The 12,607-nt window shown below is 40.6% G+C and overlaps 1 protein-coding gene across 2 annotated transcripts in view; it reads left to right on the top strand.

Moving 5' to 3' along the window:
* Pla2g4a (phospholipase A2 group IVA) overlaps positions 1-12,607 on the top strand; it is a 272,464-nt gene that overhangs the window by 121,994 nt on the left and 137,863 nt on the right. Inside the window, exon 1 of one of the 2 annotated variants that reach the window (XM_052737130.1) lies at positions 8,204-8,300. The exons of the other annotated variant lie outside the window; for it this stretch is intronic. The gene's annotated coding sequence lies outside the window, so the exon portion shown is untranslated. Of the gene's footprint in view, positions 1-8,203; positions 8,301-12,607 lie in introns of those variants that run through there. 2 annotated transcript variants of the gene reach the window in all.

Here is a 12,607-nt window from a genome sequence, read left to right as displayed (position 1 = left end):
TTTTAACACCGTCCCTGTAGGATGTGGCTGGTCTGCTCTCTGCCGTGGTTTCCTCCACTCCAATCTCTTGTTAAAATGTGCCTTCTGCTCCTCCCAGGTTCAGTCATTTTACTACAATACGCTTTTCAGAAATGATTGGAGAGCCCTGCTGTCTTCAGTCAGTGCTGGCACATTGTAGTCTTAAAAGGTCTTTCAAAGACCACAAAGGAGAAGCAGTAGCATATCAGATTATGTTAAATGTGATAAGACTTCAAGCCCAGTGCCTTATCTTTAAAAAGACTGTTTAATCGAAATCAGAGAGCGTGGTTTAGCTGCACAACAGGAAGGAAGCAGTAGAGGAAAGCACGTTGTATGTCACACGCAGAGGAGGGGGTCCCTGGGCTTTGGGGTGTTGACTCATCATCATGTTCCATCTTCAATGAGTTGTTAGGAGTTGTTGATTCAAAGTATCCAAACTACAAAATAATAGAGAGTCGTGCTAATTTGTTTTTATTGTCAACATCTTACAACTTGGAGTCATTTGGGAAGAGGGAACCTCAATGGAGGAATTGCCCAGATCAGAATGACCTGTGGCCAAATCTGTTAGAAAGTCTATTGATAATAGATGTAGGAGGGCCCAGCCAGCCTACGCTGGGTGGCAGGATAGATTTTTGAGATTGTACAAGGGATGATACAGGATGCTGAGCTGAAGCTACTGGAACTCAAGGTTTATGAAGAGCTTGGTCCTGAAGGGCCTTGTTTTGTCATACAGCAAACACACACACACACACACACACACACACACACACACACACACACACACACACACACTTCAATCGTGGTGTGCTAAGCTATGTCCATAGTGCCTTGAATTACTTTGTTGACGAAGAGGTAGGACAGAGCTTGGTGTGATTTAGGGAAGTGACTGCTTTCCTAGTCATTTGCCAGTAACAGGAGAAGAGAGCAGGAAGCAGTTGGTTAGTTTTCTAACCACTTTTTCAATGAATGTGCCTTTTGAAGGACCTAAATTTCTTTTTTAAAAATGAGATTGTTCATAGAAATATTGGGTTCACTGGCGCATCGTTAAATTGGATTTTCAACCTTCTTTGCTAAAGTCCAATCAGCCCTCACTGCCCCAAGGCACAGCCTCCTCAGGCAGCTGGAGAAGGATGCTGGAGAAGGACCCACTTGTTGCTGGGTCCCCATCTAAGCATCTATGGTGCTCCTCAACAAAAGCAAGACAGGCTTTGCGAACAGCCTTGAGGTCCATCCAGTGAGACGACGACTCTAGAGAACACTTAACCCATTCACCACTTGTCAATTTCTTGATGTGTGCCTGGTCCCTCACGGATACATGGCAGATTTAAATTCCGGAAACTTTATGTGGCTCGATTGCCCTCCTTTCTGGACTGGACCCAGTCAGGGTCTGCCTCCACTCAGAATAAAAACCACACGCCTAACAGTGTAGCAGTGAAGTAATGAAGCACCCCAGCATCTTGAAAGTACCTGCTGTAACTGTGGACTTGGCTCTGGAGGCTCTTGAGTTTTGAAGTTTAGAGGAATGTGTTCTGATGACAGAATCAGCAAAATAACCCTGTGTTCACTTCATCGGTTTCTCATTACATCAGTATTCAGTAGGTTGATGAGGGTCATATTATTTGTGCTGAATTTTCTTTTTTAGATTTATTTTATGTGTGTGTTTGTCTGCACTCGTGGATGCATTATGCACGTGCCCATGAAGGCTAGCAGAGGTATCGAATCCCCTGGAACTGGAGCTACAGGCAGTTGTGAGCCACCATGGGGATGCTGGGAACTGAACCCAGGTCCTCTGGAAGGCCTCTTAGCCACAGAGCCAGGTCTCCTGCCTCAAGTGTCATGCTCTTAATAAAAACTCTTGAGAGTGTTCCAGTGACAAAATAATGGTGGGGAAAACAAAGATATCACCACCTGTCACTTTCTTGAATGACAAGGACAAGCTATTCCTCAACCAGAGAGAAGCATGCTGCTGTGTCCTCTGAAACCTGCCCTTGCTGTAGCCATTTCTAGTCGGTCTGTTGAGTGGACTTGCTCTGAGTTCAAGTCCCCAAATTCTATCTAGAAGATCCCTTACCTTTCTCCAGTTCAGCCATGCCCCTTTGGGCACCTATATTGGGGTGGAGTGTCTGACAGAATGTAAGATACGTGCCTTGTTCATAAAGAGCACAAACCCTATAGATTCTCACTGCCAGCTACCAGGGATTGAACTCTAGGTCTCACTCATGGCTTTTGTGCCAGGTGATAATTTAATCTTGGAACATTATATCCATTAACTTCTTACAATGAGGGGATGGGTATGCTAGAGAATTGTCTTCCTCCATCACCCTCTGTCTTATTCCTTTGAAGCATAGTCTCTCCCTGAACCTGGAGCCTGTGCGTTTCCTTTTTGTTTGTTTTTAGCTACGCCGGCAGCTAGGAAACTGCAGCAATTCTTCTGTCTCTGTCTTCTAAAGCACTGAGGTCTGGGGTATGGGGGACCACACGTGGTTTGTTATCGGGGTGCTGGGATCTGTAGTCAGGTCTTCTTGGTTCAATAGCAAGCCATCTCATCCACTGTGCCATCAACTCTCAAGCCCTGCTTCTATCAAGCCCTGCTTCTAAAGGACCAGGAGAGGTCTCTGAGACAGGATCTTACTCTTGCAAAATGAACCATGGCCTTGCTTCTGGATTCTCTTCAATGTGTGTTTTAAACAGCAATGTAAAACTCTTTTGATACACACACACACACACACACACACACACACACACACACACACACATATGGTCATAAAGTTCAAGCAATAACCTTTTCTGTGCCAACTTTTAAATTTTCTTTGGCTGTTGCATCTTGTTTTGTTTTGCGCTATAAAGGTAATGGTGGTAAGTACCTTATAGTCTTAGAGAGGGTATTTTTAAAAAAACAACATGGTTTGTCATGCCAGATAGCCTCCCTCCCCAGTTTTTTTTTTCTTCCCATAATTTTCAGATGACAAAACTGATTCCAACTAAGATTAAACTCTTTACCTGTTTGGGCATAGTTTTTTAATGCAAACAGCATTTTGAAGATAAAAATCCTAAGTCCTGAGAAGGGTGTGTGGTGCATGTTTGTGATTCCAGGACTTGCAAAGTGGAGCTAGGAGGATGGGGGTTCAAGGTCAGTCTCAACTACAGGACACTGCTTAAACACACCAAAAACAAACAAAACCTTACGTCATACATATTGTGTTAAATAGGCACCACGTATGTAGAAAACATTAAGTCTCTAAGTCTAAATTGAGTCCAAAATGTGGGTCTTATATAAACTGACTTCCACAGGATGGAGTTGCAGTTAATTTCAATCTAGTATTACGTTGCCTACGTGTCTGTCTACTCCACCCTGACGGACCTCCTTGCGTTCAGGTCCCAGTGCACGGGGCCTGCTTGACAGTGCCCCTTTTTAACGTCACTGGCTGATTCCCATCTAATCAGCTGTCAAGAAGTTTAGCAACGGTAGTCTGTGCAGAAGCTCAATGAGACCAATGTCGCCAATCAGCAGCTTCCAAATTCTAAGCAGAACATTTTGGATTATCTAGAGCATCTCATTCCAGGTCTGAAAATAGACGTCTGTTGAAACTTTTTAAAAACCTGACCTCCAATGTACGTTTCTAAAATTGCCTCCAACTCCTCTCCCCATAAACTCTGCTGTGTACTGGAAACTCCTTTGACCTCTCATTTTGTTGTTTCCATTTACCCCCAAATTCCAACTCTAGCTTCAGGGTCCCCACTGGATTTCTAATTTAGCACTCTTTTTGTTGGAAACTCTAGCCACTCTCTAGCTACATGGCCTCACATGTGCTGTCCAGCGGTGAGGCAGAATGCTTAGTCATCCTAGGGCCTTATGTCCTACGTAATACATGCACCATGTGATTGCGTAATCTATGGGTATGCGTGGTGTCGCTACGTAAGCCCAAATGCACATGAGGAGGGGGAGGACCCATAAAAGCAGATTCCACCCGTTTCCCCGCCCCTTTTCTTCCACAGCATTCATTTCTAATAAGCCTATTGCATGCTCCCTCTTTTCCCTCCCCTAATAAAACTCTGGCAGTGGGTTTCTTTGTACCTCGTGGTTTCTCTGCATGGTAAATAGGGCCGCAAATAAATAACACTTTTCTCTTTGTTCCTTTTTAATGCTTGCTATTCAAGGCCCAAGAACTGGATCTCTCATGTGTGTCTTTCAAATTTCATGGGCCAATCTACGTTTCAACGTGCGTCCTTTCTGGTTCTTTTGTGTGGAACATTCCTCCCATATTTGGTTTCATCTTCCAAACCTCAGCCAAAGTGCCATCTCCTTAGAGAGGTTTGTCTGGGGCACAATAGCTTCAGAAGTCTCTGAGGGTTCTCTGCCCTCTCATCATCCAGGATGTAGGTCTGTGAAAACATGGACCTTGTCAATTCTGTGTGCTTTCTCTCCAGTACCTCCTGGAATGCTACTTTGCTTTATTCCTTTGCCCCCATAGACTAAGTAGGATTGTCTATTGATTTAAAGGTTAATCTCTGCCAGTAATACCCCAGGGATCCACTCAGAAAAAAATGTTTCCCCAACCATCTGAGCATCCTTTACCCCGTACCAGTTGATTCATAAAGTTTAACCAGTGCAGTAGTGTATTAAGAGATATTTTAGTGGCTTGTGCCATCAAGGCTTTTCTTAATGGGTCCACCTAAAGGAACAAAACAGTTGGTTTTTGCTTATTTTGTGTGCGGGTGTGAGCACATGTGCGCATGTGTGTTCACACGAGCATTGTATATGTATATGTGTTTATGTGTATGTAAGTGTTTGTGTGTATATATGTTCAGGTGTGTTACAGATGTGTGCCTGGAGGCCAAAGATGAATATCCACTGTCTTCCTTGGTCACTTTCCACATTATATATTTTAAAAAGTTATTTCTATTATTTCTGTCACCTATGTGTGGATAGCCAAGGAGGCCAGAAGAAGACATCAGTTTGCCCAGAGCTGGGATATAGGAAGTTGTTTGCTGCTCAAAATGGGTTCTGGGAATTTAACATGGGTTTTCTGGAAGAACAGCAAGTGCTGTTGAGTCATTACTCTGGGCCTTTGATCTTATTATCGCCATCATCATTATTGTTATTACTTTGAGGCAAGATCTCTTACTGAACTTGGAGTTCACCAGTTCACTGGATCAGCTGGCCAGCTAGCCCCAGGGATCTACATAGCTCTACTTTCCCATTTCTGTGTTTGGAAAAATGAATTGCCATGAACGCGGGTGCTAGGGACCAGGACCAGTATCCTCACACTGCCTTGGCAAATACTTTAGCAAGTGTGTCGTCTCCCCAGCCCCTCATTTAGCTGATTTGGAGCAAATATGGTTCTTTCATTAAGTAAATGTTTCTTTGCTTATTTTTGAACTATATTAATTATTATTAAAATTGTGTTTATTGTATTACATTTATAACAATCATAGTAATAATAATAGTAATTGTGTGTGTACATGTGTATCTGTGGAGGTAAGAGAACAACTTTCAGGAGTCAGTTAGTTCTCTCTTTCCACTATAGTGTGGGATCCAAGGATCAAACTCAGGTCATCAAGTTGCGTGGTGAGCACGTTTACCCACTGAACCTTCTGGACAGCCTAGGTTTTCTTTTTTTCCCTATCCCCTCCCCTCTCTCTCGTTTTCTCTTTCTCTGAGACTGGACCTCACTATGTAACCTGGATGGGCTGGAATTACTGATGTAGACCAGACTGGTTTTCAACTCACTGAGATTCGCCCGTCTCTGCCTCTGTCTGGGGAGTGCTAAGAGTGAAGGATTGTCCCGTGACCCACATTTTTTTTTTTTTTTTAGATTTATTTATTTATATCTATACACAGTGTTCTGCTTGCTCGCATGTACCTACATGCCAGAAGAGGGCACCAGATCTCATTACAGATGGTTGTGAGCCACCATGTGGTTGCTGGGAATTGAACTCAGGACCTCTGGAAGAGCAGTCAGTGCTCTTAACCTCTGAGCCATCTCTCCAGCCCCCCCCACAATTTTTTTTTTTTAAAAAAAGCGGTTTTAAAAATATTTTTATTGGAAGTTATCTCAATTTTACTTCACCTACAAAAACAAACTTGGGATAAATGTGGAATTTAAAGTCATATGATAAATTAAATGAAATAAAGTCCCGGTATTTGACTATTTTTGTAATTTGGGTAAAGATAAAATTACTTGTTTTGTTGTGTTTCTAATGGAAGAAGAAAAATGACACGTGCTGGAAGGATGAAGAAAGATTTTTCAAAGTAGCTGCTGAGGGAGGTCCGATCATGTATTTGAAAGAGCAAATAGTAAAGTGTTCTTGAGGTTGTAGGCAGTGGCTTTATAAACACACATGTAAGAATGCTATTATTATCTTAGCCCTAGACAGCCAACGTGCTAAAGGAAGACTCTCTCCTGACATCTCTCAGGGTTCAGCTACTTGAGAAACATTGGAAATTTACTCAGCAATTATTCTTCCTACTCAGAATTGCCTCAACACAGAGGACATGGGGTTTAGACTGCACACTGTCGTCAGTCAGTGCATTTAAATTCCAACAGCATAAATATTTTCAAAACCTCGACGAGTGCCTGGAAGTCCTTCTCTGAGCTGAGTAATGGGGTCTGTGCCCATTGTGACATAGTCACTAAAATTGGACAGACATTTGCTGCAAGAAAGGGAATCTTGGAGAGCAGAAAGCAGCTTGTGGAATTATTGCTGCAAGTAGGTAGAAGGAATCAGGGCAAACTAGTTTCTAATCCTACTGTTTGTCGAAAGTTCTTGAATATGATTTAGCGGTAGTCATATTTTCTATGGTGGACTGCAATATTTATTTTAACTTTGTGAATCTTTCTATTTATACCACATAAACTTGCATTTTGTGGTAGAATGAAGGATTCAGATTTGCCTTTTATATTTGCTTTACTTGTGACTGAAAAAGGAGCATTTAGAAACTGTAATGGTATGAATTGTTAGGCATGGTGGCATGTTCCTATGACCCAAGGGAGGTGGAGGTAGGAGAATTAGGAGTTCAAAGTCATCTTTTGCTAGACGGTTCAGTTTGAGTCCAGCCTAGGCTGCATGAGACCCTGTCTCCTGGAAAAAAAACAAATAAATTATGAAATGAGATTAAAAATGCATTCTGCCTTGATACCTGCTTTGAAATCAGGTTTCTGACTTCAGGATGGACTGGGACTGGGACATGTATGCCAAATAAACCCTTTCCCCACAGGTTGCTTTTGGTCACAACGTTTTATCCTAGCACTAGAAAACAAACTGAGAGTTCAGAAAAGAAAAGAAAAAAATACTTCTTAAAAACATTGAAGATATTAATTAGGAGATGAATGAAGGGGTTTTCTGGAAGAAGGGGCAAGATAGTGACCATCGCTGATATGGCAGATGTGACAGGCTTCCTGTGCAGGGTACTTAGGATAATGGTGTTTCATGGATTCTCATGATGTTTGCTTGCTTTGAGATATGGCTTCAATTTGTAACTTCGGCTGACCTTGAACTCACAGCCTCTTTTGTTTCTGCCTCCCAAGGGCTAGAATTACAGGTTTGAGCTCCCAGCAAGCTTGCACTGTCAAGACACCATGCCTGCACTTTCCTCACATCAAAGTTATTCAGAGTTATCGATACTTCAAACTGTATTGCAAACTTGGGATTTTGCCTGATTGGTTATTGTTTCTAAGTCTGAACATAGGTGTATCCTTTCTTAAACAATGCAGAGGTTTTGAGTTTGGGGAGAAAAGCTTGAGCAGGTTTGATTTTTTAAAGTGGTCCAACATCGTTCAACTGAAAAATTGTATCTATTTCACATGTGGTGTTTGTTTTAAACTTAGCTTTTTAGAGACTTTAGAAATGCTCAACGTAGGTCATTATCTTTTCAACTTAACTCTTACTCTTTTGGAAAAAAGAGGAAGTGGTGACTGCTTAAGGGCAAGCAGCAGTAACACACACACACACACACACACACACACACACACACACACACACACACGCACACACACACTATCTAGGACCAGTTAGGTCACACATTTTTAAGGCACGTTTTATGGATTTAAAGGTCCGATTCTGGAAACTAAACACGTACATGTAGGATGTTAGGCTCTGCCCGGAGAGCTGGCCCTGGCTTGAATTCCACCTTAACAGAGTCAGTGAGACCAGCCCACTTCTTAGCCCCTCCTACCAGTGGGAAAAGACTTTCTTGAAGTCGGAACCGTGAGGGGGATCCTGACTGACAGAAAGTTAGAGGCACCAAGAAGCCCGAGGATTCTCACTGAACTCTGGCAACTGTAAGCATTTACTCTCCCTGCCTGCTCCCTCTCGCGCTCTCCCTAGCTATCCATCCGCAGCTGCCGAGGAGGAAGGCAGCCGCGCGTGATAAAACCTCACTGCTTTCACTCCTCTTCCTATGGGAAAGACTCACGGAACAGGCTTCAGTCCCCTTCTTACTGATGAGGATGTGCTTTCCTGGGTTTTCAGGGCAGTTTGGAATAAAGGGAGAAACTGTTGCCTTCAGCGGGTGCTGGGAAATGTAGTATTTATAGAGAAGTGAGTTGGCGCGTCTTTGTGTTCCACGTGATGCCACCCAATGTTTCCAGGCTCCTGGACTTGAGCTGCATGTTGCTTGACAGTGGAGATCCTTAGGGGCAGTTTGGTGACTCATTTAAATTTTAATTGTTAAAAAAAGAGTTATATTAGTGACGTATGAAGAGAATTTCTGGGTATCTAATGTGTTGCTGTGTTATGCGACAGACAAGACTGAAAATCTAACCTGGAGCAAGGATTGCTATTTCCTTAGTCTTTGGGTAACTTGTCTGTCCGGACAGGAGAACAGATCAAAACTTTTCTTGAAAATACTTTATCAAGTTGCACGCATGAATTTTGAGTGTGATTACTATTTTAGAATTGGGGTTCAAAAGGAGGAAGGGGGAAAGGCATTTAGTTTTGAAATAACAGTGACTTAACCTATCTAAGTCTTTTACAACTTGAATGTTTTCAGTCTTAAATATATATTCCATCACTTTAAAAACTAGGTTAAGAAATTTAAATGCTCCTGCTTTTGGGTGATGGTTTAAACTGCTTCCTGGGAAGGGGGTGGAGAGTGTTATAGACATGCACTTAGAATGGTGGATTCAAATGTTATATTTGGGATTCTAATTTGGGAAAGGGGGGGGTATGTGTTGTTTTGTTTCTGTTTGTTGGATACATTTGAAGTTGCAGTCAAAGAGATTCACAGAGAATTTAATGAAATGAACCCATTGAGTCTGAAATTATATCCCAGGTATACTGAGACCTTGCCAATGAAGTTGGATCTTTGTTTTTACTGAGCTCAGGAAGAGTTAAATTTTAAATTAAGCAGTAATTACAAAATGCATAGAGAAGTATTTAATCGACCTTTTCTCAAAGTTTTACAAACTTCCCTCTAAGGGAAACATATTTTATGGGAAGAGAAACTTTCATTTTAACAGCATAAAGTTATTTTTTATAGCGTTTCATATTTATTTCTAAATAGGGAAAAATAAAATTATGAGACACATGTCTTAGCCCCTGGTAGAGTTCATGCCATAGAGGTCATTTGGTCTGTTTTTAACACTTGTAGTTCCTTGTGCTGTTACTTAGAAAGCAGAATCCTGAAGCTGACAATTTGCATCTTAATAAACATGTTCCAGGAATAAAAAAAAAAGGGGAAGACAGAACTCTCGAGGTTCCTTTTCCTCGCCTTCCATTTATCGCCACATCCCCCACCCTACCCCATCATATTTCTCTTACTCCTCTCTGGTCACTGACTCCATCACACACATTTTGAGAACTCTGGGAATCCTCCTAGGATAATGTATGGATGCTCTTCCAATGCACACACCTCTGAAAGGAAGAAATTTACACATTTGCCAAAGGAATGACTATTTCCCAGAACTTTGGGTTTCTGGATAATACATCAAAGTTAAGCAGCAAACTACTCCACTTGTAAGTGTAGACCTGCCTCGCTGCTAATATAGTGTCCACACTGGCATTTGTTCACTAATATTTAGGAATTCTAAGCACCTTAGGGCCATGAGTACATGAGTAGCCACTGGCCTAGAAAGCAAGTGACCTAGATTCTGGACTCAACCCCAGTAATAATCAGCCAAGAAATATTAGACCTCTCATTTTCTGTGACTTCTGATTAATCTTTTTACTTAATCATAAAAACATAACAGAAATATTGAAGTTTTTTATTGGATCATGTAGTATATCTGTATATTCTACTTTTATTCTAACATTCTGAATTGTATTTCCCAGATTGATCATTAGTTTTAATATTATTTCCTATTACTAAAGTAATTCACACCCACTATCAAAACCTTGTTAAAAAATAGAAAATTGCAAAGAACAAAAGAAAAAAATACTTATTCTCTTCTAAGGAGTTTCACCTTTGAAATGGCTTTCATCTCTTTATTTACTCTTTTAGTATTTGTTGATTATCCAGCATATATTAGCATATAGAAAAAGAACCCATGTATTTGCATTAATTTAAACTTTTACACATTTTTCCTAAATAATATATAGTCTCACTCGTAGACTCACAAATCTGAGAGTTTGAATTTGGTGCCATTTTCTATGGCACTTTCTCCTGATTTACATGATTCTATTAAAACATTTTTTATAATTGTGACTATATTCATCCATATTTTTAAGCAAATATTATGGGTCTCTACTAGGAGTCTGATACCATGTAGCAATGAAAGGCTATGGCTCTTTCCATGAGCTATATTCATTTTGTGAATATGCTGAATTGACCAATCATAAGTTATTGAATATTTAGATTGATTATAATTTTCCATATTGTAAGTAATATTTAATCTAAAGCCATTATAGTAATGTTTGTATAGCTCATTATGATTCAGTCTTAAAAGTACATTTCTAGACTTTAACAAAATTTCCACAACTTTCAAATGATGAGATCATAAGCCACCTAGTTACTTAATCTCCTTATATTTTTTTTTAGCTGTAAAATAGGAATAAAAATAATTCAGTATCGAGGAGCCTCCAAATATTTAGCAGAATGGCACAGAGTAACTAGTACTCTGTGCCATTTTGCTTTTAAGACATATATCCATTCATAAGCAGCTTGAGGTACTAGAGTTTGACTATGACAAGATTGGATGCTATGAATAACAATAGAGAATAAGCAGAGAATCCAGTCATTCAGACAACCACTACAGGAAGAGTGCTACCATACTTACAATTGCATCTTTTTCTTAAAGAAGTTTGACAAATGTTCAGAATGTTTGCATCTTTCAATGTGACTTTAACATTTTTTTTTCTCAGCTTTGACTTTCAGCATAGCAAATCTGAACAGCTAGAGTTGACATCAGAGATCATATTGAATCCTCATAGATTTTGAAGAATGTCAAAGGTCTTAACAATCCAGATGAAATGCAGAAGTGGAGATAGAAATCCTATAGACTCATCTTTTAGGGGTTTGGTTTCAGTGTTTCATGGGACTTCCACAATGTGTGGGAATGCACAAGAACGTGAAAGCAAATCATATTCTCATAGACTCATAGTTCACCAAAATTGAGGAAATACAAGAGAATTCTGAGAAGATGCCCAGAGCTTCTGTAGCGTCTCTCACAGCCCTGGAGACAGCCAGACTTGCTTAATGTAGAAAAAGTAGAGCAAAGGGTAAGAGCTGGTTATGTGATGATTACTAATAAAAGGTTTGTAAAAAGAATGCCCATGTTTGTCAATAGCGCGAATGTAGAATGAGCTTAAGCATTGACCAATTCATCATCTTCTACCTCTTGACTACTGGGGCCAAAAAGAGCTGGGGAGCTGACAGTGGTTCTGGGGTTCTGTTCAGAGAAGGCAGCAGGCAGGGCAGATAGTCTTCTTGTCCTTGGATGCCATTACCCGTGTGTGTGTGTGTGTGTGTGTGTGTGTGTGTGTGTGTGTGTGTGTGTGTGTGTTGGGAGTGGGGCTGCAGCATGGTTTTTGCTGCTCTTGATATATATATGGCCTCAGTTACTGTTGTACTGTTGGTGACTTTTAATGCACGCACAGCAAACTCTTGAATACAGTTTCCTTCTCTTCTCAAACAAATGCAAATAACTCAGTGCGGACCATAATCAGTTTTGAAAAGCTGCACAACCAGTTTAATCGCTTAATTAATTCAGATGTCTTTAGAGACACTCAGCAAACACCTGTGAGTGAGCTGGGATTAAAAGATAATGGACAGCCCTCCTCTTTCTTCCCGCTCATTAGCACATGTAATTGGGAACAATTTGCATTTCATTTCCTTAGTCTTCTACTCTTTTGCTTCGGCCTTGGAGTCTACAGGCAAATCTAGGAATTTTAGGCAAGCGTCGGTTTTAAATTAGCAGACAAGGGTCCCTAGTATGTTCAATACCAGCATTCTTCTCAAATATAGAGAACTCAGGTCTACAAGACTCAACTTACATTTTCTTATTCGTTTTGTTTCTATTTATGAGCTATTTTCTGATCATTTTGTTTGAAAAAATATGAGTTTTATTATTATCTTCTATTTCTATGGTGCTGTATGGTTTCTAGAAAGACTATATAAGAACTTCATTCATAGCTGAGGCCGGTAGCACCG

Source organism: Peromyscus californicus, unplaced genomic scaffold (genome assembly GCF_007827085.1).
Source record: "Peromyscus californicus insignis strain IS unplaced genomic scaffold, ASM782708v3 Scaffold_14__1_contigs__length_90479793_seg_2, whole genome shotgun sequence".
NCBI lineage: Eukaryota > Metazoa > Chordata > Mammalia > Rodentia > Cricetidae > Peromyscus > Peromyscus californicus.
Note: the sequence above shows the minus strand (reverse complement) of the source record. Positions and strands in the feature narration are given on the sequence as shown.